We start from the raw sequence: 27,821 nt of genomic DNA, 5'->3' as shown, positions 1-27,821 counted from the left end.
GGTAGATGACACAAATCTCAAGGAAGATATGCATACTTGCATGCTCATGTTCATCTTTTGATTGAGACACACTTACTTGGCACTCTTACCATGAAACTATGGTGCACTAAGTGATTACGTTAGGGCTATGATTTGATAAAGTCCAACCAGATAGGCTTTTGCATGTGTCCATATTCATTGTACTTTTTGATCTCCTCTTCTTATTCTATAAGCGAGATGAAAGGTGCGTCATTGTGTTGGTTATCGAGGTTTTGTTTTGAACTATTGTAGTGTATATATTTTCAGTATTCAATAAAATATATATGCACCTGAGAGCTCAAATATATGTATTTTCCATTCAGATTTTCCACAATATGTATTTGTAAATCAACCAACTTAAATCTGCTTCTTTTCTATTGAAATTTTCAAGTTTTCAGCTACCTCGTATTCAGGTTATTATTTCTAGGTGTAGAATTTGCTTACCCTTGTTAATGAAAATAAAGGGATATAAATATAAAGGGGTATAAAAAATGTTGCTGAAAAAATGGATATCTACAATATCTAGTGAAAGTAGGGGATTTTTAGTTTGGGAAGGTGTATTGGGTTCGTATTGGTAGGGGGTTAAATAAAGTGATTTTTAGAGGTATTTTCCAATATGTAGTCAAATTAAGGGTATTATTTAGAATGCCACAAAAATGCGTGCTATGTCAGAGGTTCATTGAGTGAAGCCCCTATGCCCGATGCAAAGTTCTGTATGTGTTGGTATTATTTTCAAGATGTATAAAATCATGGGAGCTCCCTTCTTAAATAACTCATTGAGGAATTCTACATGATGTTTTGTCGCAACAAAAATTATTAATTATTACTCTGAACCAATTTTCTCTCTCACTGGATGGAGCAATGCAACACATTTCTCTTTAGGTCACATGGTAAAGAATGAAAATTTGAAATCGGGTCTAATATAGTCTCTAAATCAACTCATACAATTTGAGGGTTTCCCTTAACAAATTTAGCAATCAACTGGGTAGAATTGCCCAAAAAAACAAGGTTTGGTGATTCTCACTCAAATGAGAAAGTATTTTTAGCAATTTGTCTGCAAAATCCATTTCAAATAAGCAATTTGCCTCGTCAAATAAGACATATCCCAGTGTTCTTAGAGACATTTCATCTACCTCAACAAGATGATGAATGGGATGGCTGAGAGTTGTAGTAATAACACTAGTGAGAAACTCAAAGTAAGATAAAAAAAAGATAAATGTATATAATATTCTAAAGTTTCTGCCATTTTTCCCGTTTCTTTTCTGATTTTTGTAATAAAAGTTGTAGCAGAACATCAACATTCAAAGCTTAATGAATTCATAATTAGTGTGGCCATATCAATTTTAACTCCAATTAAAATTAAGATAAATAATGACCAGAAAATAAAATTCTTACACATTTATCATCTCTTAAAGTGTACGACTGTGATACCATTGTTTTAACCTTTATCTCAACAATTTCATCTGAACATTCACCTTGATCTCTTTCAACAATTATGATTTCATTTACATTGTTGTTTGCCATGTTGTACTGCCACTTAATTCTTGAAAAAAATGCCCAATATCAGACAACAACTCCCAAAATAAGTGGACATACCAATTTGCATCGAAACTCTATAAATACCACATTATCTTGTACATTTAGACTAATTCTTTAAATTGGGTCTCCATGTTGTCAGAAAGAAGTGGCCTAAATGTCCATAGAAAAAATAAAAAATAAATAAAATAAAATAAAATCCCCAAGTTAACAAACTTTAACCCTAATCCCAAAGCCTTTCTATTCATTCGATTGATACTAAAAACTATAAAAAGCATAGCCAAATTCATTACTGACCTATGTAGGGACAAAGCTCCTAGCAAAACTCCAATGTATAAAGCACAAACTCCCTATTCGGTGAGATTTCCATGAGTCGTGCCAGAGAAGTTTTAATCAGTGTTGAAGTCAGTATCTTTTGCAACTATATATGGCTTTATCTGGGAAATAATCACCTAAAACCATTCATTCAAATGATATAAAAAAGCGTGGACAATCACTAAGGAATGTACAAAGGATGGTATGCTAATACAAGTGAAGCAATATGGTTTTCTTTTACGTACATTCGTTGCAGGGAAATTTGAGATCTTTGTTATAATTTCATCTTTGGAAAGATTTGATAGTTCAGCCACCAATTTGTTTAGATCATCTAGATGCCTAGAAGGGTTTCTCTACAAAGTGAAGAAATAACAAAACCTAGCTTTAATCATAAATTCATTTCAAAATTCAAAATTTAAAAGCATGACTCATGGTGTCCAGATCTTTGTTAAGTATATACATTTCCTTAGTTGCTGCATCAAGCTGTGAATTTGTAGGTACAAGAAAAAAGCAAAGACTTAGTACTACATAAATCCTTTTAAAAATTTGAGCATATTTTAATAATATTTAAACAATTTTACAGTTTTTCCATATAAGAATAGGTTTAAGAAATTTAAATTTTTTAACCATCTTTTCCCGATGAAGTTCTAGTTGGCTCTACAATTCTTCGTATTATTCTTGAATGTTATAGAAATGTTGTGGAGAAGGACCAACAAATGAATTTTCAAGTTTAACAAAGACAAGAAACTCTTGAATTATAAAATTATGTTGATCTTTTGTGAAGTTTCCTGAAATTGACATTGTTTCTAAAACATTTTGGACGTTGTGGTTATAATTCACCCTAGCTTGCTCGATGTTTTCCAGAAGAATGTCACAAAGGTTAGAGGTATCTACACTATTATTGAAGTAAGCCCAAAGTAAATTGTAGTAAATGTTGGTTTGTGTAGTGAACTAGTGGAATTTTCGAACCATTTCCTGCTCTGCCTTGAGGAGCCTCCTTGCAAAAAGTCTGTAGGAGGGAAGACAGGAGCATATATCATCGATGTCAACAAACCAACATACTATGGAAACCACGATATTCAATTCGTAAAATGCTAAAATTGTAATTAAAAAAAGAAAAGAAAAGAAAAGAATAAATAAAATGATATGCATGTGGACCTCATGCAAGGGAAGTCCTTGCATGAAGCCCACCGACATCTCTATTGAACGATCACACACATTAAAACCACTTGCATTCTTCACCAATCGAGAATTATCCAGAATGAATCTTGTATGTAATAGTTTTCTCTTTCTTTTGCTTATCATAGGTACCATTCCATTTAATACAACAAATCGTTAAAGCAGACTGGTATGGTATTATTACCGTGTCCGTCTTCTATGGTTCTACCACCTCCCAAGATGAGAATGACAATGCCAAGAATGCACTCTCCAAAGTCTTGGTTTCAAGAAGGTTAAGAAGATCGAATGACTTATAGAACAAGAGAAATGGCAAGTTAGAGGTCATCTGCAATGGAGAAGGGGTCATCTTTCTTGAAGCTTCCACAAATTTGACCATCAATGAATTCCATTGCATCCAGAAGCCTTGTAAGACTTGGAAGAAGCTACTGCATAAGGTCGATGTCAATAATTTTGTGGGCATTCCATCGCTGGTGGTTCAAGTAAATTTGTCCCTTATTCAAGAAACACCAAGTGTACCCATGTAAGTGAATGATCTGCAAAATTCATTTGTCAGTGCAAGTTACCTGAATGAGATGTGGAGATTTGTTTTCTATGTATGATTTAGCCATTGTCTGTGTGATGGGCTGGAAAGTTCCTAGTTTCTACATGCATGGATGGAAATGGCTAGAGGGGGAACCATGGTTTCAATTTGTCCATCCAATGGTAGAGGAAAAGTGAGTAGCACATGATGGCTATAGGGGAACCATGGTTTCAATTAGTCCAACCAATGGTAGAGGAAAAGTAAGTAGCACAGGAAAATTGTGTAGTCAATTATACTTGGGGAATTGTGGGAAGAAGGAACTAACTCCTTGGCCACTTTCACACGATACATTGATGTTACCTGTGGAATTGCGGGATGAAGGAATTGATTGCTTGGCCCCTTTCACATGCCATGTAGACAAAACCCTGGATGTGACACTACAATTCCATTACAAGTCATGATGATCGAGAGAAAGATGAAACCTTGCATGACATCATCCAAATCTCTACAGTGGAGGAAGACGAATCTCTGCAGTGTCACTATGAAGAACCCCACAATAAAATGCCTATCGTCGTAATTATAGAAATATTGAAATTATATATATAATGAGACCTCATATCTTCCTTATGAATAAAATATTTATTGTCGTCTATGGTTAGATGTCATGTAAACTTCACACTTTGGTTGTCCCAAATTAGGAGATATTCTATATTATAGAAATATTGCATATTATAGAAGAACATATTTTAAAATGGAGGTTTCCCTACACATTTTTACATTCTTGTGATGATTTTTATGGGTGATATTGTTGGTTAATGTTCTTGCAATACAATGTTGATTATGCTTTATTTTATTTGCATAACTTTTCATTTCTTAAATGGTATTATAGTTGGGTAGGCTTGAACTCTCTCACAAGACAGGCTCGAGTATTTTGAATTGATATCACAGTTGTAGAGGTGAAGTTCTTCAAAGTAGTAAGATAAAATCTTGTTATAAATGAGAATGACACTGGTGGATAAGACATGTTTATAGTCAAATTAAAGTGCAATCGACTAAGCTTCAAATTATTCTTACTTAAATTATATACAAAAATATTACATAAAGTATATACATAAATTCAAAATTGTTGATTGATAAACATAAAGAAGAGTCTATCAATAATTAGATAATTCAAAAGAGAAATGAATGATGAGAACTTACTTGCAAGATGAAGAAATCTTCTTATAACACTAAAATTGCATAATCTTTTAGCTCCAGTATTTGATCCTACTAACCACAACTGACATGTGGTGAATGACTCTCCACCCAACCATAGGTTTAGTTGCACTATATCTTTCTACAATTGACCACCACCAAGCCCTTAATTAACTACATTTACCAAAGTCTAACCCCTACTTCCTTTATAATTCTCCATGAAAAAGTTGCCTCACATCTTTATCCTCATCCATTAAGTAGAATTCCTTTGGCCAAAAATAGAGAGAAAGACTCTATGTACATAATCCATTTGTCATTATACATTTTTATTTTTATCTTAACCCTTTCTTAATTTATCTTTACTTATTTTTAGTCATTTTCCTTTTATTAATAAAATATTTAATTTTATTTATTTATTTTGATCACTCACTTTATTATTATTATTATAATATGGGGTATTGCATGCTCTTTCTTCAAGAAACTTTTTCTTAATGTTAACTTTGATTATATTACTTATGTTTTAGGCTTTTTAGATATATTCTCCCTGTAATCTTCCATATCGCACTCTACTAAACTAGTATAAGTGCACCCCAAGTGACCACAACATGCATGAAAGTTCACACATAACTCTAGGGAAGTGTGAGTACTCTCTCGCATTTCTTCCCAAATTTTAGAAATTAAAGTTTAAAATCATGTTAGTCTTTCATGAACCCAATCCTCTAAACCTCGTATGCCCAAGCAAGCATTCGGTTCGATACTCATGTACCCATGCATCTAAAAAGGCTAACCTACTCCCACCACAACTCAATATGGTACATAGCCCCGAGAATCAAAGTACAATCCCATAAATCTACTAGTAAGCAACACTCTAACCCTTCTTTGGAATTCGACATCACAACTACAATGTCAGGCACACGTCCTCAATATGGTCCAATGTCTTATCGATAATTATACACATGAAATGAAACACTATCATAAGTAGTTTCTTAAGTCTATCCCTAACCCATAAGGTGTTACTTTGTAGATATTTACCCTGATAAGTACGAGCTTCCACAAGATCATCAAATAAACCAACCCTCTTGGCCCATCAGTGGTTTCCTATTAAATACCACTTCACAACATGAAGCTAATGTATTAATTATAATCATTAGATCATCATCTTGGAAAAAATAATCCACATGCTAATTCTTTCATGCCATCATGAGAACATGACATGATTGTTATCACAACATCCTTAATAATAGGGAATTGTTGATCCATCCCCCCCCTCCCTAGCACCATTTCCTTTTCTTTTCTTTTTTTCTTTCCAATACCCACCTTATGTATATTTTCATTATGTGTCGAGGAAAATTTAATGCATGCACAACACTTTGTCATTTTCATAACTTTTGTTATATTCTTTTATGTTGCACAAAGATTGTATGGTTCAAAACTATTTCCCTGCATTCCACACATAACTCTTCCATCTAAACTTTGCATATAATTCATTCTCCCTACCCTGCACACGATATTTTCCTATATAAGTCATATTTTACACTTAGCCGTTGGCTAGTTATCATTATGTAGAGAGCCATGTACCTATTCCCTAAACACTTTATGACTCTGCACTTTTTTTCCACACTTAGTGAAATTATCACCACCTTCCATACTATTTTAGGGTCATTTATGACTTATTAAAAGAATTCTTATTCATGAGGAAGAAGGAAATAATTGGGGGTTAATGTGGAATAAGTATCCCATTTTACCATGAAGCACTTGCCTTCCAAAATAATTGTTAGTCATGGTTTGTGCATGTCTCGAAGAATATGGGACATGATGAAGGAACGTTCTAGCAAATGATATTCATGAACTAGGCCTATAAACAACTCAAGATTCATAATTCATGAATGATGGTGTCACATATATCAAAGTGCTTTGGAATAATAAGGAGTATGGCAACTAGAAAAAGAAAAAAACTTTTTCTGTGGAAATATTATCAATTCCCTCATGTGTCAAGGCAAGGACTTCCATTAGTTTATTGCGGCTTTTGAGCTTAAATCCCTAGCAAAAACTTAAGTACAAGATTTGGATGATTGGTTTAGTGAAAGTTGGGTGTGTGCTCGAATTTTTTTATTTCAAGGAGTTAGTTTCTTGGTGTGCCAATTAGTTTGGTTCAAAACATAGAGTCATTTAAGTAGTAGTGGAAGGAAAAAACGTGATCCTACTAACTCCCAAAGGTTTTAGAATGATGCTCCAACTACTTGAACCCAATAAAAGTCTTAAGCTTCTCGATGTTAATTCTCTTATGGATTCCTAGGATGATGAGTTGAATTTGTTATATCCCTATAATACTAGTGTAGCCCCTTTATTGTTATTGTTAATATAGCCCTCATATTGTTATTATGCCCCATAGAAGCCCACTGTTATTATTGTTTCTTCCTGACATTATTATTGCTATGTAGGCTCTAATTATATTGTGACCCCTTAGACTCTTATATATAGCAAGGAGATCTATTCATTTCTATCATCCAAGAATTATTTATTTATGTAATGTAAACAAGGTTCCCCCTATAGGCTAATTTTTAAGTCATTTATCTATCTTTTCTTCTATTTTGTGAGTTGGTTGCATAACAATTGGTATCAAAGCTTTGGATTTTAGGATTTCACTTCTTCAAACAAGTCATCTTAGCATTTTCACTATATATATATTTTTTTCTACCAAGATCTAGGAGCTGAAATTGGAACCACCTGGAGCCAAAATATTGGTGAACTTCGTGTATGAATTTAAGATCTTAGTTCGCTATATTTTCGGAGATATGATCTAAGGACGTTAAGGTTTTTGCATGCTCGAATTCAATCTCAAACAAGTGACCTAGGTAAAATCGTCATAACTTTCTCTCTGAACATTGGATTTGAATTTCATAAGAAGTGGTTGAAATTGCACGAAATGTAGTTTGTTTTGTTTCATTTTCAGGGCCGAAGGTTGAAACAATGACACGTGGCACTTCATACAAGTTCACTCTACTGAACTAGTCGATAATCAAGCCATCGTGGGAGATTGGACATAAATATTTCTTGAAGAATCCAATCTCAATCTTTCTTAGAAAGAAGGCTCAAAGGGATACCACAGGATGAAATTTAAGACCTTGGAGATCATAAATTCCAGAGATACAACAATTTCAATATCAAGCTCTTAAAAAACAAGAAAAATCTGTGTAATTTTTTAAAATTTTGCATAAATTTTGTTTGAAAAATCAATTTGAAGTGATTCAAAGGGAATAAAGAAGCATAGATATTCTTATTTGATTCAAAATGCTCGAAACAAAAAAAATGGACACACCTAGTAAGCAACCATAAAGATATTCTATGATGCATGAAGAAGAGGAAGAAATGCAACATGATATATCAAAATTACGAGATCAAGTGCAACAAATTTTGCTCTTGCAAATAATAACAAAAAATCAAATGGAAGCTACAATGGATGACTTGAATAATGGTTTAAAACCACACATGGAAGATTTGAAGGATGGTTAAAAAACATAAATGGAATATTTGAAGGAAGGTTTGACAAAGTTTCTACAAGAAATGCTTCCTAGTGGTGACAAGGTACTCCATGAAAATCATGACGAGGATTAAAGGAATACAATTTTGAATTTAGAGACTCCAATAGTGGGTTGAAGACTAGCCACACTCTGAAGATTGATATGAGGAAGTTTGATGGCAAGGACCCGGTAACATGGATATTACAAATGAAGAAATTCTTTTATCTAAATGATGTGTTGAACACACAAAAGGTATGCATTGCATCTTTATATTTAAAACAAAATCAATTTGTGTGGTATCTATGGCTTTGTTCTCGTAAATCAATTGTCACTTGGACAATTTTAGCTGAAGAATTGGTAGAAAATTATGAGGATACCAAGAGAAATACCTTCTTTAGCCAATTGATATATCTCAAGCAAAAGGGTTCGATGGTGGATCACATTGAGGAATTCCAAAGATTGAATATCAAGGTAAATGATATTCTAGAGGAGCATAGGATTGATTTCTTCATCGGAACTTTAAAGGATAACATCAACATGAGGTTTGCCTTTGGGAACCTAATTAATTGGAGAAGGCATTCAAGGTGGCAAGAAAATTTGAAAGCAAAATTATGGCAACAAGGAATCTACCACTCGCAAATATAAAGAGGGAAGTGTTGCTTTTATCCTTCCACAACCTATAAGGTTGACACCACAACATCTGGAGGAAAAAAGAGTAAAATGACTTTGTTATAGTTATGATAGAAAATACGCTAAAGGTCATAAGTGTGCCGAGAATAAATTATTTTACATAGATCGTGAAGAGGAGGAAGAAAAGGAACAAGAAACATCAAAAGAAGAAGATATATACCAGGAACCAACCCTAGAGAAAGAAGAAATGAATCCGACCATATCTTGTAATGCATTGGCGGGAATTACCACTCCTCAAACTCTCAAGATAGATAAATATATCAAGAAGAAAAAGGTAATAGTGCTAATTGATTTGAGTAGTTCCCATAATTTTATTTATTGTAAGATAGCCAAGGAATTAAATTGTTTTCTATATCTAGCACTAGAGTGTTAAGTGATGGTTGCAATTGGAGGAACTATAAATTACTATAGAAAGTGCCATAATATCAAGCTAACCACGTGGGAATATGTATTGAATAGTTCAATGCTTTCCATTCTAATGGGTGGTGCTGATGTTGTACTAGGAGTCCAATGGTTACAATATTTGGGGACGATAGATTTTAATTTTCAATAACTTTTCATGAATTTTTTTTTGGGAAGGAAATGAAATTGAATTAAGGGGTAACACATGGAAACCAGGGAAAATAATTATCTCTAACGGCATGGCAAAGCTTTTGAAGAAATAGAAACGGGGCATAATTGCATAATTATGCTCACTAGAGGTTCAAACATCGAAATCATTTATTTCTCCAGATCTCCAAAAGGCCTTGGACAATCATTCCAAGTTATTTGAGACTCCCGAAGGACTCTCACCTATTCATGACTATGATCTTGTTATTCACTTGATTCCAGGAATTGTTCCTCCAAACATCAGGCCTTACAGATATCCCTGCGTTCAAAAGAGTGAAATTGAACGTATGGTTGCAGAAATGCTAGAGGTTGGTATAATTCAACCTAATCAAAGTTCTTTCTCTGCTCCAGTATTATTGTTTCATAAGAAAGATGGATCATGTCATATGTTTCCAAATTATAGGGGGCTCAAAAAGCTTGCTATTAAAGATAAATTTCCTATTCATGTCATTGATGAATTGTTGGATGGATTAGATGGAGCAATTTACTTCACCAAGCTAGATCTTTGTTCAAGATATCATCAAATTAGAATGAAGAATGAAGAAATTTCGAAAACAACATTTGGAACTCATAAGGGTCATTATGAATTTTTGGTCATACCTTTTGGCCTTACTAATGCACCTTCGACATTTCAAGGTTGATGAATTCCATTTTCAAACCCTTCCTTAGAAAATGTGCATTAGTATTCTTTGATGATATACTAATCTATAGTGGGTCTTGGAAGGATCATGTTCAACATGTTGGCAGGGTGCTCAAATTATTGGAAGAGAAATAGTTACATAATCCAAATGTTTCTTTGGAGTACAAGAGGTGGAATATTTGGGTCATATTTTATCTCATGAGGGTGTTAAGGTAGACCATACAAAAATTAAATCCATTAAGGAATGGAAAATCCCCACAACCATAAATCATCTTTGAGGATTTATCAGGTTGGTAGGGTATTATTTCAAGTTTGTTAAGAATTATGGGAGAATAACAACACCTCTAACATACTACTAAAGAAAGATGCATTTTATTGGACTCGAGAAGTGACTAAGGTATTTGAACATCTTAAAGAGGCAATGTGCCAAGCACCGGTATTAACTACGCATAAATTCACATAGACCTTTATTGTGGAATGTGATGCCTCGAGAAATGGAATTGGTGTTGTTTTATTGCAATAAGGAAGACCTTTTGAAATATGTCCCATAAAAGGAAAGTATTTACACAAACTTATTTGTGAGAAGGAAATGTTGGAAATACTACATGCACTAAAGCAATGGAGACCTTACCTAATGGGAAGACGCTTCGAGGTAAAAACAGATCATGATAGTCTCAAATAATTTTTGGAACAAAGATTATCTTCAGAAGAACAACAAAAATGGGTCACAAAGATGTTGGGTTATGTCTTTGAAATCATCTACAAAAAAGGGAAGCAAAATGTTGTTGCAGATGCATGCTTAAGAAATAATGAGGATGTGGAAGCATTGCTTTGTGCCATTTCTATTATCCAACCTGATTGGATAACTGAAGCAAGGGATGAATGGAATAATGACGAAGAACTTTGGGCACTCATTCAAAAGTTGCAGCAAGATCCTAGTATATCTTATACATTTAGCTGGAAAAATGATTCATTATGGTACAGAGATCGCTTATATCTTTGTAAGAATTCCCAACTCAAGAAAACGTTTCTTTTGGAATTGCACACCTCCCCCTTAGGAGGGCACTCAATATTTTTGAAAAATTACCACAAGGTAAAGAAGGATTTTTTTTGGGATGGCCTTAAATCTGATAGTTAGAAGTTTGTGGAAAAATGTTTGGTTTGCCAACAAAATAAAGTTGAGACAATTAAGACTCCAGGTCTGTTACAAACTTTAGCCATTCCAAGTTGGTGTTGGGAGGAGGTATCAATGGATTTATCACAGGTTTACCCAAGTTTGAAGGAAAGAGTGTCATCATGGTGGTAGTTGATAGATAATTGTGCATTATCTCATCCATTTAAAGCCAATACAGTTGCTACTGCATTTATGGAAACAATTCAAAAGCTACCTGGAAACCCAAACATTATTGTAAGTGACACACAATTTAAATATGTGTTTAACCAACTAAAAATAATTTAAACTAATTATCAAACATCTAGCAATTGTTATGTGTATGGAAATTCTAGTGATGTGATCGAGATGACATGATAGTTCTACCTAGAAGCCATGTGCCTGTCAAAAATGGCCTAAAGGGAGATTTGACTGGTCTAAATATGAGTAACATGTGTCCCATGACATGGTTGAATTGCCACCTTGCAAGATGACACGTCGACTTGGAAATCCGTCGTGGCATGAGGCGAGGGGAGATCTTGGCATTGAGTCATCGAGTGAGTTAAAGGGAATAAGGTATAAGACTAGCCCAAAAGCTGATGCCCAAGAATGGAAATTTCCATATTTCTAGATGGAGGGGTTGAGACGTTAACTAAGGGGAAAACACTTCGAGACTTGGATGTTTAAAAGCACAAGGACAAATATTCGCAAAAGGTCATCCCTATGATGAAAATGTTCTTGTTAATTGGCAGATGATTAATTTTACAGATAATCCTTCAAGCTCGGGGGAATCAAGTGTATTATTTGTAATTTTACCTAGGTGCCATCCTGATGTCTTGAGATTTCTTCTTGATACATTTAATTACAAAGTCATATAGAAAGTATATACAAAAGAGGGGGTGGAATTGACACTTTAAGTTTATGTAAACAATGGGTTTTTGTACAAGAAGGAATTAAAAGTTTAAAATTCAAGGGTCCCAATTATTTTGTTAACATTAATAAAAATAATGGGGTATGTTGTTACATTATAACACCACTCTACAAAATTATTTTGAGGTATATACTCCTTGGGGATGGTCTATCAATTGATTTGTCTTTTATAAGTTAACATTATAATGTTGGTTGTTTTACTAGATACACAACATACATAAAACTCCATAACATAAAGCTCCATTTTAATTATGGGTTGTTTCCTTTCAGCCTAAAATATGGAGTTGAAAGGGTTCCATGGACTTAGCTACATATGGCAACATAAAATCGATTATAAATGTGTTGGTTTTTGAAAATTCTGTGGTGGAAGACTATATGTAATTACACTAAATTCATAAATGTTTAAACACACATGAATGGTTCGTTTAAATAAGATCAACGCATATCTCATTCTTTTATATCCTTTTTGGGCTATTAATATTCATACACACTTTCGTGACTATATTCTTTCATATGATACTTTGGTAACTATATTCTTTCATGACAATCATAATATTAGTGATGACATTGTATCTTATGTGCTAATAAGTCACATTGTATCTTATGACTATATTCTTTCATTGCAATCATAATATCAGTGATGACATTGTATCTCATGTGCTAATAAGACACATTTAAAACAATGGATTGCAATTTTGGTGCTTAAGACAATCTAACTTAAATTATTAAGTCGACAAAATCAACTCAACATTGTTATATTTTTATCAAATTCATATAATGGAAGAATGGTGTCCAATGAAGGAAGAAGGAAAATATATATTTTTATTTTTTAAATAATGACGAGGATTTAATTTTCTACGACATCTCAGATTGGGTGGAAGAACATATGAAAATTAAATGAACAAACCTACACATGGTGGATTTATTTTCTTAAAAACAATTTTATCAAAGCATATTTTCTGTTTTGGCTACTTATTATGCCAAAAGGCGTTTTTTTATGGAATTGGCTAGGCAAACACTATTCAACCCAGTCAATCTAAAGCATTCATTTTCGTCATCCAGACAAATAAAAACCTAATATATGGTGCAAGTTGAGTGGAGGTCGCTTTGGCAGCGTACATGCTTGCCATTTAGCCATGGCCTTTGCCTCACCCCTCTGTAGCGTCGCGACGTTTTCCTGGCACCTCTCCACCCCTAGCCTCCTGACTGTCACCTGCATAAAATATGCCCTTTGCCCTTGGAAGCCCTCAACCCAGCGTCGTTCCACAGAGCCGGAGAAATAACAAGAGGGGCGGTCCCGATTAGTCGTCGTCTTCCAACGTTGTCGAGCAAGTATTTCCGATGTGAAAATTTCAATCTTTGGGTGATTTCTGTGGAAAACTCTCCTTCAAGTCCTCCATTCTCTATTCTCTGTTACTTGGAACCACCTCCACCCCCACTGTCGCCCTCATCCTCTCAATTCCTAGATGCATAAAATCTTCTCTCTACCACAAATTTAATTTTGGGACTCGTGATGGATCTAATTATTTGTATTAGCGAAAGCAGACCAAATGATGCAGAGACCTTGGAGAAGGTACAATTGATTGTCAATCAGCTCATGCCATGGTAGAGGGTTCTAGACAAAAATAATGTCGAAAAACACAACAACATGTTGTTTAAAGGATTGCAAAAATGCATAGAGTTCATGGCAAAAGAGCCCAGTAACTTCAACCCAAAATTGATAAGGAATATAAGCATTCTAGCACTAAAAAACTGTGCCTGTTCTTGAGTAAAGGATCAATTTATAAATGCAAGTTGTCGAATTTGTCACCAGCTTGCCTTTGGAGGGTCCCAACTCTCTTCTACAATTGATAACATATATAATGTTGCTCTGAACATTCTCTTCTACAATTGATAACATATATAAAGTTGCTCCGAACATTCTCTTTTACAGTTGATAACATATATAGAGTTTCTCTGAACATTCTTTCAAGGATTCAGTACTTCTCTCAAAATCAATTAGAATAATTCAAGGTACTATTGAGAAGTTTAAGTGGACATCTGGAGAATTGGTTGTTTAAAGGCATGGAAATAATAGGGCATTATGTGATGGTAAATCTAAGACTTATGCATGGAAATAATGGGGCATTATGTGATGGTAAATCTAAGACTTATGCAATGAGCAACAATAATCACAGGTGGATAGGTGGATCATTGATTAGTATTTCCAAGGCTCTGGAATTCCTATGGAAGGTATTTGCAGGATATATACAACAGGAATGGGACATTTTCATAGCTAGTAGTATAACTACTAATACTTCGGTTTGACATCCTTCCTTGGAACAAGATTTCCATCTCTTTATGCAAGTATTCATTGTTGGTTTCAGTTCTAACTTTGTTACAGTGGAAGAAAGAAAAAAGCTTCATAAGGTTTGCCAGACACTACTCCTTGCTGCAAGTGCAACATTCAAACTGTCCCTCATGCATCAAAAAGTTGTTCAGGAATGTTTGGAAGCTGTAGATACACTTATTTCACAAAGTTGGATTGAAGTTAAAGAGTTAAAATGATTAATATCTTATATGTATAATATTGGGGTGGAAATGATCAATATGAAGCAATATGATTGGGCTTGTGGTCTTTTGTAGCGGCTACAAAAACCCTCCAAAATTTTGCCTTTGCTTCGTTTTGGAGCCTCCCTACCAACCATCCTTAGCAACATATCATGCGCTATCAAGCACATGAGCTTCATTGGTTTTTCAGTAGCTTGCCATCCTATGCATGATAGCATGCTTCACTCCCCTCACAGGCTGCCACTTCGAACTTGGGCCAGCTGTTGGCTAAGCAACTCCCTTAATAAATTTCACAATTTTGGAGGGGAACTAGCCTTCCCTCTAGAAATTATGCAAATATAATTGGCAGCATGCTAGGCCCAGAAACTGCGCAATCTTGTCAAACAATCTTCCAAGTGAAAACTGTGCAATCTGGCCCAGCAGTGCAACTCAACCCAAAAATTGTGCAATTCTGGGTAGTAGTCAGTTTCTTCTCCTATAAATTGTGCAATCCCTCTGGACAGCCAGCCCAACTTCCTCCCAGAAATTGCGCGAAAATCCCCTCTCAGTCAAGCAGGCTGTTGCATGTGCCTTCAGGTTGACTGGTTCCCTCCGGGACCGAGAAAACTTGACTCACATGCATGGCCTGATTTTTCCAGAAATAACAAAAAGAAACATGCAAAAATCATCCCTATATTTTAGGGATCTATTTTTAGTAGCTGGAGGTTACATGCAATGATCGTTTTAGAAACTTTCCTCCAAGTGTCGCTTTTTCCTAGGTTTGTAGCATGCACATCATGAGCCTCAAACTTATTTATTCGACACTCCAGAGCTCATTCTTCACATTGATCTTGGAGCTCTGACATCCCACAACACATCCAGGAGCCTTCGACACATCCAACTTAGCTATTTCCAGGTAAGTCAACTTTACTTGTCTTTTGCAGCATTTTTGCCGCTTTTTGTGTTTTGGCTTGTGCGAGTATTGTCTGCTTGATTCATGTAAATGCTTGCTGTCGTTTGCATGCATGTTAGCTTGTATAAGCATCGTTTTAGTTTTTGTTAGCATCTCACTATTGTCGCATGCATGACACTATTTTGCACAAACGATCGCCGATTCGGTGACTCGTTTCACACACATGCATGTTTTTTCGTTTTCTGAATCTTGCATTCGCTGTTTACATGCACGATCATTCACTCATGCTTACACTTAGCATCACCATGCATTCACATCTTCATATGCTTTCAGTTTCCCGTCGGCGGGTCTGGGCAGCCTTGGCCCGAACTTTGCCTCACCCAGACAACATTGCACAATTCTGAGAGGGAAGGCTCTGCCTTCCTCCCAGAAAATGTGCAAATATGGCTAGTGAGTGCCCTCCAGTCTTGCTTTGCTCAATCCTGAGAGGTAGTAACTGCTTGCCCAGAAAATTGCGCAATGCAGTCCCTGGCCCTGCATCACTTGCCAGTTGAAATTGCGTATTGCACAATCTTAGTACCCAACCGACCAGTTTGGATTGCGCATTGCGCAATTCCAGTAGTCAACTAGCCTCCCGATAGTCTGGACTACCTTTTCCGCAATTCCAGAAGTCAGTCTCCTGGCTTCCCAGTGAAAATTGCGCAATCATTTCCAGCAGTTCTCTAGGTATGTTGCATGTCATCCCTCAAGTTTGCTTTGGTTTTAACTGACAAATTTCTTTCCATACATGTCGCCATGTAACCAGATATAGCATGTGTTCATTCGTCTCTCAACAGTTCAGGATCAATGGCCTCCAAGAGAGTAGGGTCAAAGGACACTAACGGAAGCGCAACTGGAGCAGCAGTTGAGTGAGTGTCTATGAGTTTGCCGATATACGAAGACACCAAGCTGATCATAGACAAAGACATCAAGCTGAAATGGCAAGAGGTCAATGATGCATTCTTAGGAAAATTTGGGGAAAATATTGAAGATCGCCAAGTCTATGTGAACATTCACAAGTCCGGCTTGTACCAAATTGCATGCAGATACCTCACATTCCCATGCGTGGACATGATACATTGGATCGTCTCACACACTGATCCCAAGACGATGACATTGAGTAGTGTCAGCAGGATAAAGATTGCTACCTTCAGGGCATAGGATTATCAACAGATGTACCACTTGCCGAAGCCAGTGATCACCATGGAGACACCCTTTAGCATACCCAGTAGCAATACCAACTCCAGGGATATCTTGAAAAACTGGGTGAAGGAGCCAGCCAAATTCAGGATGACACCCAACCGGATTTACAAGATGAATATACTGCGGAAGGCGTATCAGTACTTGGTCATATTTTCATGTCGCTTTTATGGCTAAGAGAGCACGAAGATCTTCCCATAGAGTTGGGTGATCGCGTTGGGCCAACTGGCCAGTGAAGTAAAAGCATGCAACTAGTCCGACATGTTTGATCATAGGCTGAAGGAACATGTAACAGGAGATTGGCAACTGCCCAAAGGCCAGCAAGCAGAAATCTACATGTCCTATTACATCTTGGATGCAATCTGTGCCCATCAGGAGTTCCCGGGCTTGAAATGGGCATGGAAATCAACAAAAACCTCTGTAATACTTATTGTAAACTGTTTTCTGAATGCAGCTTCCGAGGGGTCATCACACAACTGTCAGATCATTTTGTCACCCCGGTGTACAAGATGATATTTGAGCAGGATCCACCTTGCATGTCAAAGGCAACAATGGAGGCACTGATCGATAGAGCCGATTGGTATGCCTCACTGTCTATCACCTTCATATGGATGTACAACGCAGAGAAGCCTCCACATGTTTTACCAAAGTTTGCCATGGACAAGCTCGTCATGAAAGAAGTATCATACCACATCTCGGCAGGACTGTCAGCTAGGTTGCACCAAAAGAAGAAGGCACCTTGGCCCACTCTTCCGTTGTGGATCGGGTTGTACGAGATACATAATCTCAAGCATGCGGATGCCGAAATAGAAGAGTTCAAGAAATATCCTTTCGACACCCAAAGCTACAATCTGTATGACCCACATTGTTTTGTAAAGGATCACTGCGCAAGAGTACAATTTCTGTGGATCCAGAGGGTGAGTCATTGGGCCGAGGAAGAACCATGGAGATATTGCAACAACTTCTCCAGGCCCAATGAATTGGTTGTCATCGCTGTGGAATGGTTAGCAAAGCAGCGTGAAGCAGCATCCATGAGAGCACCAGCACCAACAACAGAGGTAAACATACCAGTGCGCGACAAAGGCAAGAGAAAGATTATCGACAACGCAGAGGCAGAGCAAAGATGCAAGTTTAGAGCATGCCCACTTATACAGAAAGCAGCTTTGGCAATAGAGGTGAAGAGGCAACAATACAACAGAAGGATCGTGTAAATGCATAGAGAAAAACAGAGGATGGAGGAAACAATGAAGGAGTTGCATGAGTTGAAGGAGCAACTCCCAGAGGAACAAGAGTTGTATAGATAGGAGAAGGAAGTGCAACAAGGACAGCAAGTGGGCACAACATGTAAAAACATATGAAACTACACCTGTATAGGTAGTCGACTCATCCAAACAACTAGCACAAAGCAGAGAAGGTGAGCAGTCGTAGGAGTAGGACTTCGCTCACGAGATTGAATGAGCACTTGAGCAGATGGATACGGAGATGGAGCAGCCAGAGTTAGAGCAAGACATCGACCTCTTGCCTTACCACTAAGAGGTTGACCCACTAGCTTCACTGGATCCGGAAGCAGAGCAAGTCCTGAGCAACCAAGGGGACATTGAGATCCTTGGAGATAATCTGGAAGAAGAGATGCACAACATATCATTCGACGAGTCGCAACATAGAGTTGTGCAATTGCGAAGAGTGTCTACTCCATATGACCACACATCTCCTCCACAGTTTGAGGAACGAGTGATCGTGTCTGACGTGCGCAAGCATCCAGCAGTATTGGCCGATGCTACCAGAGAATATGTCAAAGCCACTATCTCGAGTGTTTGCTTCTTGATAGCAGAGAACGAGCGAATGGATAAGGAGTTACAGACGACCAAGCAGGGAGGAGAACTGGTTACAACATCTGCCCGAGCAGAGTTGAAGAAGGTGATACTAGATGAAGTATCGTCCCTTGAGACAGTCATGCGGGCGTTGTACTCCAGATTTGGTACCATGCATAAGGCAGTTGTCCATCTCAATGGTTGGCAGCAACGATGTGCTAGGAGAGCACATATCTTGTCAAACTTGCATACTGTTGTTGACCACATGCAAACATGGACAATGAGATACAAGGGAGCCCCGTTACACTTGCCCAAGATGATGAAGCCTAGAGCGGTCAAGCTGAAGGCACATATCCGGAGTCAGATCCAGAACTATGAAGAACTCCCACAGCTCATCACTAGTTTGCAGGCTTCCCATGCACGGATATTCAAAAGCATGGATGTTGTTGTGTGCGCACATGTGATCCCATCTATCAGCACAGTCACCAGGGCAAAGACAAAGGCACAAGTTTGACTAGAGCTTGACTCGTACTTTGACGAGCTGATGCGCATAGCCACTGGCGCAAACTTAGCGATCAACGCAGACACCATGCATCAATATGCCGCTAGTCCGGCTGCACTCAAGACAATGATGCACATGTTATTAGATGAGTTGGATAGAGGAGCTAGAGAAGTGTAGCCAGATGCAATAGAGGCAAGATTTCATCTCCAAAAAGATGTCACCATAGAGTACACGGACACCATAGCGGACTACCAAGCTTGGCATCAGTTCGCTACTGTCGACCATCGTGAGAATGTCAAAGAGATGGTCTTCCCACATTTGTCCAAGTCATAGTGATGTCTTACATGGCTTGCTTAGACCTATTTTGTCTCACATGGGTACATGTGCAGATTGTATGTAACGTCTTGTCAAGTGGAAGTTCAAGTGTCAATAGCTGAATGTAACAGTCATATAGTAGTTGAAGAGTCATGAGGGTAGATGAACAATCACAAAGGGGAATGTGAAGGGTTACCCCACCCTTTGTTATATGTAGTCCCTCATAACTCATTGTATAGGCTTTTGGTCAACCAAGTTTCCGATAGGAGTATCTTAGATAAAGCTTGGAGAGTATTGTAACGAGCCTTGGATTCTCCATAGTGCAGAGCTAGTACATCTCTTTGGAGGAGCAGGCGGCAGTGACTATAACGTTCCACTATCGGGACTAGTGGTCGGTCATGGTTGTATTGTATGATTGGAACTTTCACTTCTTAATAACAAAGCCAACACGTTTCATGCATATGCCGTATTGTATTTCAATTATCTTGTTTACTTTAAATGATATATGTATCTGTTTGCTTACGCATGTGTGTATAGACTCTTTCTGTATGTGTATGTATGAATATTATTGAAATGTGTTGTTGGTTTAACCATCACTTTGGATTGTCAGCTTACTTGCCTTCCAGTTTGTGATGCATCCTTGCTCGTGTGTTCCCTTCTTAACCACGTGCTTTCACAGGTTTCCAAGGGGCGCACTCATCTCACTCTCCATGTGATAGAATCATTCATACACCTTCCTTGGCTTCTGTGTATGTCACACCCTTGCTACCAACAAGGGTATCCTACTTGCCTCTGCGCGCAACCACGGTCAAGGCGATACCTTACAACCCGCTGCTGGGAAGCCTACACCAAACGGTCTAAGGTCTCGTTGGGACTTCTTATCGGGGAGATCCCCTGACATGTTGGCGGGTCTAGCACCGTCAACATGGTCCTTTAAAGTTAGCTTACAAAGCTACATGGACCCGGGCGTCCTTACTAAAAAATCTCCTGTCAGATGAAAGTATGGCATCTGAGTTTGGTTGTAGCATGAGAGACAACATGTTTAAATCAGTTTCTGATGCTTGTGGAAAAAGTGTTGTTTTAGTTGATACACTACAAAGAAGTGGGAGAAAAGAAGCAAGAGAAAATGTCATAGATTGTCTCTTACATTGGACCAATGTTGATACACAGTTGTCAAGTCTGAATAATCTCCATTCCCTTGTGAAACTTTGGGTTAATATTGTTTCTGTAGATTACAAGGAGATTGATATAGATGAGGCATCAGTGCAAAGTCTCACACTCTACAAGGTTTTGTCCAGCACTGGTTTTTCTTTGCCTATGGGGACATTAGGCATGCTCCTAGAAGAGGAGCTCCTGGCTTATTCTAAAATAGAAACTGAACTTTCAAGGTTTATGCGTAAAGGAATTGTGGAATTGCTATTGGATGACATGTATGTTACCAAGGAATTTTCATTAGAGAGATCAAGAGTTCTCTTGGAGCAGACAAAGATAGCTAGATTGAGTGGTGTTGCAGGCTCAGGCAGATGCATGGATTGTCTATCAGATGCCATCTTACTTTTGAGAGATGTGCTAGATGAAGATTATACTCCTAATGACAATATTTTTTTCCTGGATCATGTGTGTCACCAACTTGTTGTTACATATTGTGTCCATGCAATCTGTACCCAGGAAGCAAATGCAAATTCAGAGGGATTTACACATCTACAGTCAAAGCTTCAAGAATTGGTTCTCGACATTTTTAACTCTTGGAAGAAGATGGGCTCTGAAGAATGTTGTGCTCTTCTTTGGAGAGAGAACAGGCTTAGCCATGCTCTTTGTTGTGTATCATTTTCTTAAAAGAATCTTTCTATTTTAATGGAAAAGTTTGGAACTGTTGTCAACTCTATAAAATTTTGGGAAAGTTGTGTGAAATATAACCCATAATATCTCTTAGAGTTTCAACAAAAGCTCATGTATGATGAATTTCTCGAAGCTCAAACTGACATGGTTTTGGCAACAAGAACTTTCTTGAGTTCTGGCTTCACTATTGAAGATTTGAAGGAGAGGGCATTAACTCTTGTTTCAAATGGACTGAAAACAAGGGAGTCTACATTTCTCGCATCTAATATGTTTTACATGTTGTCTGAAAAGTACCGTAGAAAAGGACAACTTTTAACGGCTCTCAAGTACTCCAAAGAAGCACTACTTATAAGAACAAAAGTTCTGCATCGAAAATTCAGGTTTTTGGATAAGAAGTCAATTCAAGTTGCAAGAGATAATAATACTGAGTTAAAAATGACTCAATTGAAGTGGGAGGTATTTATCTGGAGGCCCTAGGATCAATTACAACAAATGTGTGGCCACCATTTTCAGATGCAAAGAAGAATGGGGAGTATTGGCCTAGTCAATGGGTTGTTCTTGGAAATTATTTGGAAAATCTTATGCAGGTGGGTGTTCTCTATGAAATGGTGGGAGATGGAGATGAAGCTGAAAACATCTTTCAGGAAGGTCTGAAGATTTCAAATGCACAAGATCTACCACTTGGTCAGGCTGCATTTCGATCCTGCTTAGGTGAAATTTATCAGAAACGTCATTCATGGGAAAAAGCTGAAGAGTTATTGAAAAATGCAAAGCAGATTTTTCATCATCAGGACTTGAAGCTTGTGTGTAAGCTTTTCCAAGTAACAATAGAAGCCATGCTTGACATGCAGATTGGAGATTTGGTGCGTAGGCGTCCAAAGGAGAAAAAAGATGTACATTTTCCTGAGAACTTGACTTCTGCTGTTGATATTTACACATTGGCATGGGAAAATTTATGTAAAGAAATGAGCAAAGCACAACTAGCAAAATCTCTTGCTTGCACGACCAATGACATAAAGAAGAAAAGAGGAACTGGTCAAAGGGGGAAAATGTCTTCTAGAATAGTGGACTTAGATGACTCTAGCATTGGAGTAAGGGATTACCTAAAGGAGTCTGAGGGTACATGTAGAAAGACACGTTCGCGTTCAAAAGCCGGAAATAATTGTTGTTTAGCTAGTGAAGGTACAGAACATCTGTCATTATAAAAAACTCCACGACAATCAAGTGGATGCTTGATAGCAAGGGATGACATAGATAAATATTTCTATTCACTCAGGAAAAAAAACAAAGCCGAAGCCACAAAGTGTTTCCCACATTGGATCTAGAAATAACTTTGAAGAACTGTCACATGAGAGAGATTGCAGTGGTCATTGTGAAATCGAAACAGATCAAGTACATTCTATGCAGGACCTTATTGCATTTTGTTGGGAATGCCATACAAGAAGTGTATTGTCTAGACTGCTGCTTCAAATAGGAAAATGTTATAAGGCATCTGAGGAGTTGGACAAGGTGCATGAGATATTTTTGCAGATATATCTCTGCTATTTTTTCATAATGGTAGATCTCTATGCCTGTGTTCATTTGGTACTGCACATTGCTGCCAGCTTGAATGCTCTGGCAAGAGAAGGCCTGTGGATATATTCATGATTGAAAGGGCAACATTGTTGTACCATGTCAGTTGGCTTTCTCTAAGTAAAATTTTATGTAGTTTATCATGGATACAGTGTGGAAAATTTGCTGAAAACCGGATGTCATTGGTGTTAGGATGGCTGCATCATGCTTTCTTTATTTGTAGCCAAATTCCTGCACTTTTTCAAAAGGTATCCATGTTACTAGCTATTCTGCATCTGCCCTTAGAATCGGGTGGGTTATTTTCCTTACCTGTGAGGCATGGTAATAACTCTTCTAGAAGTCATTGGGCTGTGTATTTTCATCAAGCTTCTCTTGGAACAACTTTACGTCAGCAACATCTTATTGTTTTGGACTCAAAGCTTGAAACCTTAGCTTCTGATAGTGAGGAACATCATCACAATTCGAAGGACTTTATAACAAGAGTGCAGCAAGCCCTCAGAATTATGCCAGAGACTGTGGAGGATCTTGAACACTTTGTCAGAGATTTTTTTAAAAACGTACCACTTTCTATAGTTATCTGTGTCAGTTTATTGGATTCTAAATATGTGTCTCTTCTGGGGGATCTTCCATTCAATAATTCTTCTCCAGCATGGATGTTTCTCACACGATTTGGCTCTAAGGGGCAACCTATGGTTCTTTTGTTGCCTATTCTTTCTTATTTTGAAGGGTTGTCAAAAGATGATGCTCGAGGGAGTACAATATCTTGTCCATACACTATTGATCTGGATTATGAAGATTCAGAAGGAAATGACATTGATAGTGGCTCAGAGGTCAAAAACTTGATCCATGGATCATCCAAAACAGTTGTGGATGTAGTTGTTGAAGAGTTTGGGATGGTACTTGAGGAAAGTCGGTTGTCAACCTCTGATTCTTTGCATGTTCCAAGCAACAAGGATAAATGTAGATGGTGGCAGTGGAGAATTGAACTTGATAAAAGGCTTGCCAAACTTCTAAGGGGAATTGAAGATTCTTGGCTTGGTCCATGGAAGTGCTTCTTATTGGGAGAACCCTTAGAAGCTACTATCCATAATGCTGTAGATGCATGTATAAAAGATGTCAAGCTAATGCTGGGCTTAGCGGCAACAAGTCCAGGTGTGGAAACTCATGTTCCAGTTGATGAAGGCCTATTGAAAGTCCTTTTGGATGGTAGTACTTCTCTCGGATATAATGAAATTGAGAAGGGTGTTTCTTGTCTGCTGTGGAAAAATTTCAATATTCTGCAGAGCTCTGGGGTAGACAACTTGGAAGGATCTCAAAAAGAAGAAATTGTTGGCAAAGTTGCCAAAGCACTTTCTAGTGTCTATATCCTTTAATATATTGGTAATTGAAGGTTAACTCCTTAGATATGAGAGGATTTTGAGATGTGAGCCGCATTTGAGGGTAAGTCATATGATCTTGACAAAAAATGTCTTCCAATCTAACCTAGGGTTAAAAAAACATGTAAAAAGGTTTTTGCAATAAAAACATGTTTTGCAATAAAAACATGTGAAAAGGTTTTTACGAGGTGCCACATTTTTAGTCTTATAAAAGGTACCCAATGCCCCTCGTTTCATGTAATGGATTATTTAAAAAAAAAAAAATTATAAAAGGTACCCAATGCCTCTCGTTTCATGTAATGGATCGTTTTTTTTAAATAAAATTAATTAGTTTTAATGATTAGCTTATTATAATTTTCAAAAATATTGTTGTTTTAATAATTAGTATAGAAAATATTTTTGTTTTAATAATTAGTATAGAAAATAGTTATATTTAAAAAAGTATTGTTTAATTATTTTTAAAAAGTATTATTTTTTTAAAATTCATTTTTATTATATTAAAAATTGTATTTAAGATTTTAATATTTTTTTATTATCTTAATTTAAATTACAATCATCCCATTAATAATACTTAGTAAAAGATGAAACATGATATGTAGTGAAGCATTTAATAACAATAGACATGTCACAATCAATAAAATAGTAATTGGTTGTTTTATAGTTAGAATAACTTAAGGGAAAAACAAAAAATAAGAAAGATACCCATCTCTAGAGAAGTGGTGATGTAGATCATAGGTGAGATGGGTATCTTGTAATAGTCACTCTCATTAATGATAGTTATGGTAGGAATTGACTACTACCCTCATCACCTCATGAAAGTTAATTAGCTTGGGAATTGAATAACAATCTCATCTTGTAATAGTCACTCTTATTAATGATAGTTATTGTAGGAATTGACTACTACCCTCATCCTCATTAAAAGTACAAAACCCAAGAATTGACTACCAACCTCACTAAATGATGACCCCACACAGTAATGATAGTTGACATAGGAATTGAGTATAACCAACCATATCCAATGATTCTATCCTTCATCAATTGTGAAAAGTGCAGAAATTGACTACCACCTACATTAAGTGATAGTCACCTACCACCTACATTCAGTGATAATCACCATCATAAGGGTGGTCAACCTAAGAATTGACTAGGGCATCCTCATCCAATGATAATCATCCTCATTGACTATAACTAGTTGTGTAGGAATTGGTTACCACTTTATATCTATATCTATATATATATATATATATATATATATATATATATATATATATATATATATATATATATATATTAGGATAAACCTACCACCTTTCATTGAGGAGGCCTTAGGCTCAGTCAAATGGATTGCCCCTATACTCTTGAGCCTAATGCAACCTCCCACAAGCATGGTAGGTAAGTAAACCAAGTTTGGAACCTTGGCATGGCCCTAGTATTGGTCAACAAATGCTTTCTTGTGTGGGATGATAATTGTTCATCCTAGCTTAATGGGCTTACCACCTTTTTTCTTATCAGGGGAATCAATAGACCTGCCACTTGTCACTGAGGAAGCCTGAGGCTGAGTCGAGGGGACTTCCCCTATACTCTTTAGCTTAATGCCACTTCCCACAAGCACACTAGGTAGGTTAATTGAGTTTTGGACCTATATGGGGCCCCAATATTGGTTAACAAATGTTTTTTGGTGCGGGGCAACAATACCATAAACTAAAGTGACGATCATGATTTAGCCTATATAATAAGCAGGGTATGCATGCATGTTATATTTGTGTTCCTAGAGGCCTATAAAGCGAGTAGTCTTTTCATGCCCTTTATAGTGTTTTGATAAAATTAGCTTGTTCCAACAAAAGTCTCAAGGTTTAGGACTATTTCTTCTCCTCTAATGAGATCAACAACATGACTCCTATGGTCAAGCATAATTATGATATATTGGAAATATAAATATAAGTTGTAATGTGCATTTATTATATGGAGACATTAAACAATTCCTCTTTTATAGAGGTGTCCAATAAAATATTTGACTATAACATTGTGTCTAAAACTTTACATTATCATCTAAAACATTATAAAACTCTTAAAAAAAAGAAAAAAGTGTTTAGTGTTTATACTTTTTATTCTTTATTCATAATATGCATCTAATCCATAAGAATATTACATTTAACATTTTTTTTTTTTTTTTTTTTTTTTTACAAAATCGGATGCTTGTTATATTCAAAAAAGATGGAGGAGTCTAAGCTCCGGTTTTACAATAGATAGAGTTACAGAAGTAACTTGATTCTGGATTTCATTGTGGCAGTACACATGAATACCTTTACTGCTTGCTTGTAAGGTCCTAGAGCAAGTATATATTCTTATAAATTGGGACAATAGAAGACTGGTTTTGCTGTACATTTAGACAATTATGATAGATCTGATTAATCAGTCCGCTGAGGTCTCTGGTTGGCTGTAAGAATCACAAGTTCTGCTGAAAGTACATTTAGATAGGAATTGCTGCAAGAAGGAGGTTTGATCAAGCTCCTTGACATTAGAATCACAGTCATATGGATAGAAAACTCCTTGGTATTTGGCGCTGTCATGTGGATCAAGGGATGAATTGGATCAGGCTCGCTTGATTGCATAAGAGGCTTCCTTTTTCCCGTGAACAGGCATGGCTAGCTCTTTTGTCCGCTTCCTGGTTGCTGGATCGAAGGACATGAAAAAATTGGCACTTTAAATTCTGAGACAGCATATTTTTACAGCGGCTTATGATTTGATGGAGGAAGAGATTGGATGCTTGTCTGTTGCTGTTCATTAGGCTGACTATTATAGCCGAGTCGCCAAAGACAAGGGCTTTAGTGATCCCTTGGTTCTGAAGCTGCAAGAGGCCTTGAAACAGTCCCAGAGCTTCAGCTCGATTGTTACTCAATCTTCCCAGACCCCATTCAAAAGAGGACACTATTACTCCTGAAGGATCCATAATGATGCCCCCTGCACCTGCGGCTCCCGGATTAGATTTGGAAGCTCCGTCAAAAAATAAAGAGTGTGCATTCTTTGAAAGAATCCATTTACTGAACTCATCTTTTGTAAGGCGGATTTTCCATTCTAGATTGTCAGATTTGCCAATGAGTTTACGCATCTTTGTTGCTGGTATGATGCTGGACCTGTCTATCAAATTCGAAATAAAGTTCCTCTCCTCTGTCCATAAACTGTTGGGGTCGATTCTCTGAGTTAGCTTGACAACGATTGTTTCCATTGCTAGACTGGTGGCTTTAAGAATTACGTGTCTAGTTGTGGTGGCTTTATCGCGGAAGATCAAGCTGTTCCGGGCGATCCAGATGCGCCACAGGAGAGCGAACGGGATGGCGTTCCACACTCTTCTTGCTGGATTTTGGTTCGCTATGTGCCAGGGATAGCTTCTTCTCCAAATGTTTAAGATGTCGACAATAGAGT

The 27,821-nt window shown here is 37.1% G+C and overlaps 1 pseudogene; it reads left to right on the top strand.

Moving 5' to 3' along the window:
• The first annotated feature begins 13,815 nt into the window (after nucleotides 1-13,815).
• On the top strand, nucleotides 13,816-24,395 carry LOC149165584 (separase-like; annotated as a pseudogene).
• The last annotated feature ends 3,426 nt before the right edge of the window (nucleotides 24,396-27,821 follow it).

This window comes from Pinus tabuliformis, chromosome 5_1 (genome assembly GCF_031772625.1).
Source record: "Pinus tabuliformis cultivar Carrire ecotype Pingquan chromosome 5_1, CPIR1, whole genome shotgun sequence".
NCBI classification, from domain to species: Eukaryota; Viridiplantae; Streptophyta; class Pinopsida; order Pinales; family Pinaceae; genus Pinus; species Pinus tabuliformis.
Note: the sequence above shows the minus strand (reverse complement) of the source record. Positions and strands in the feature narration are given on the sequence as shown.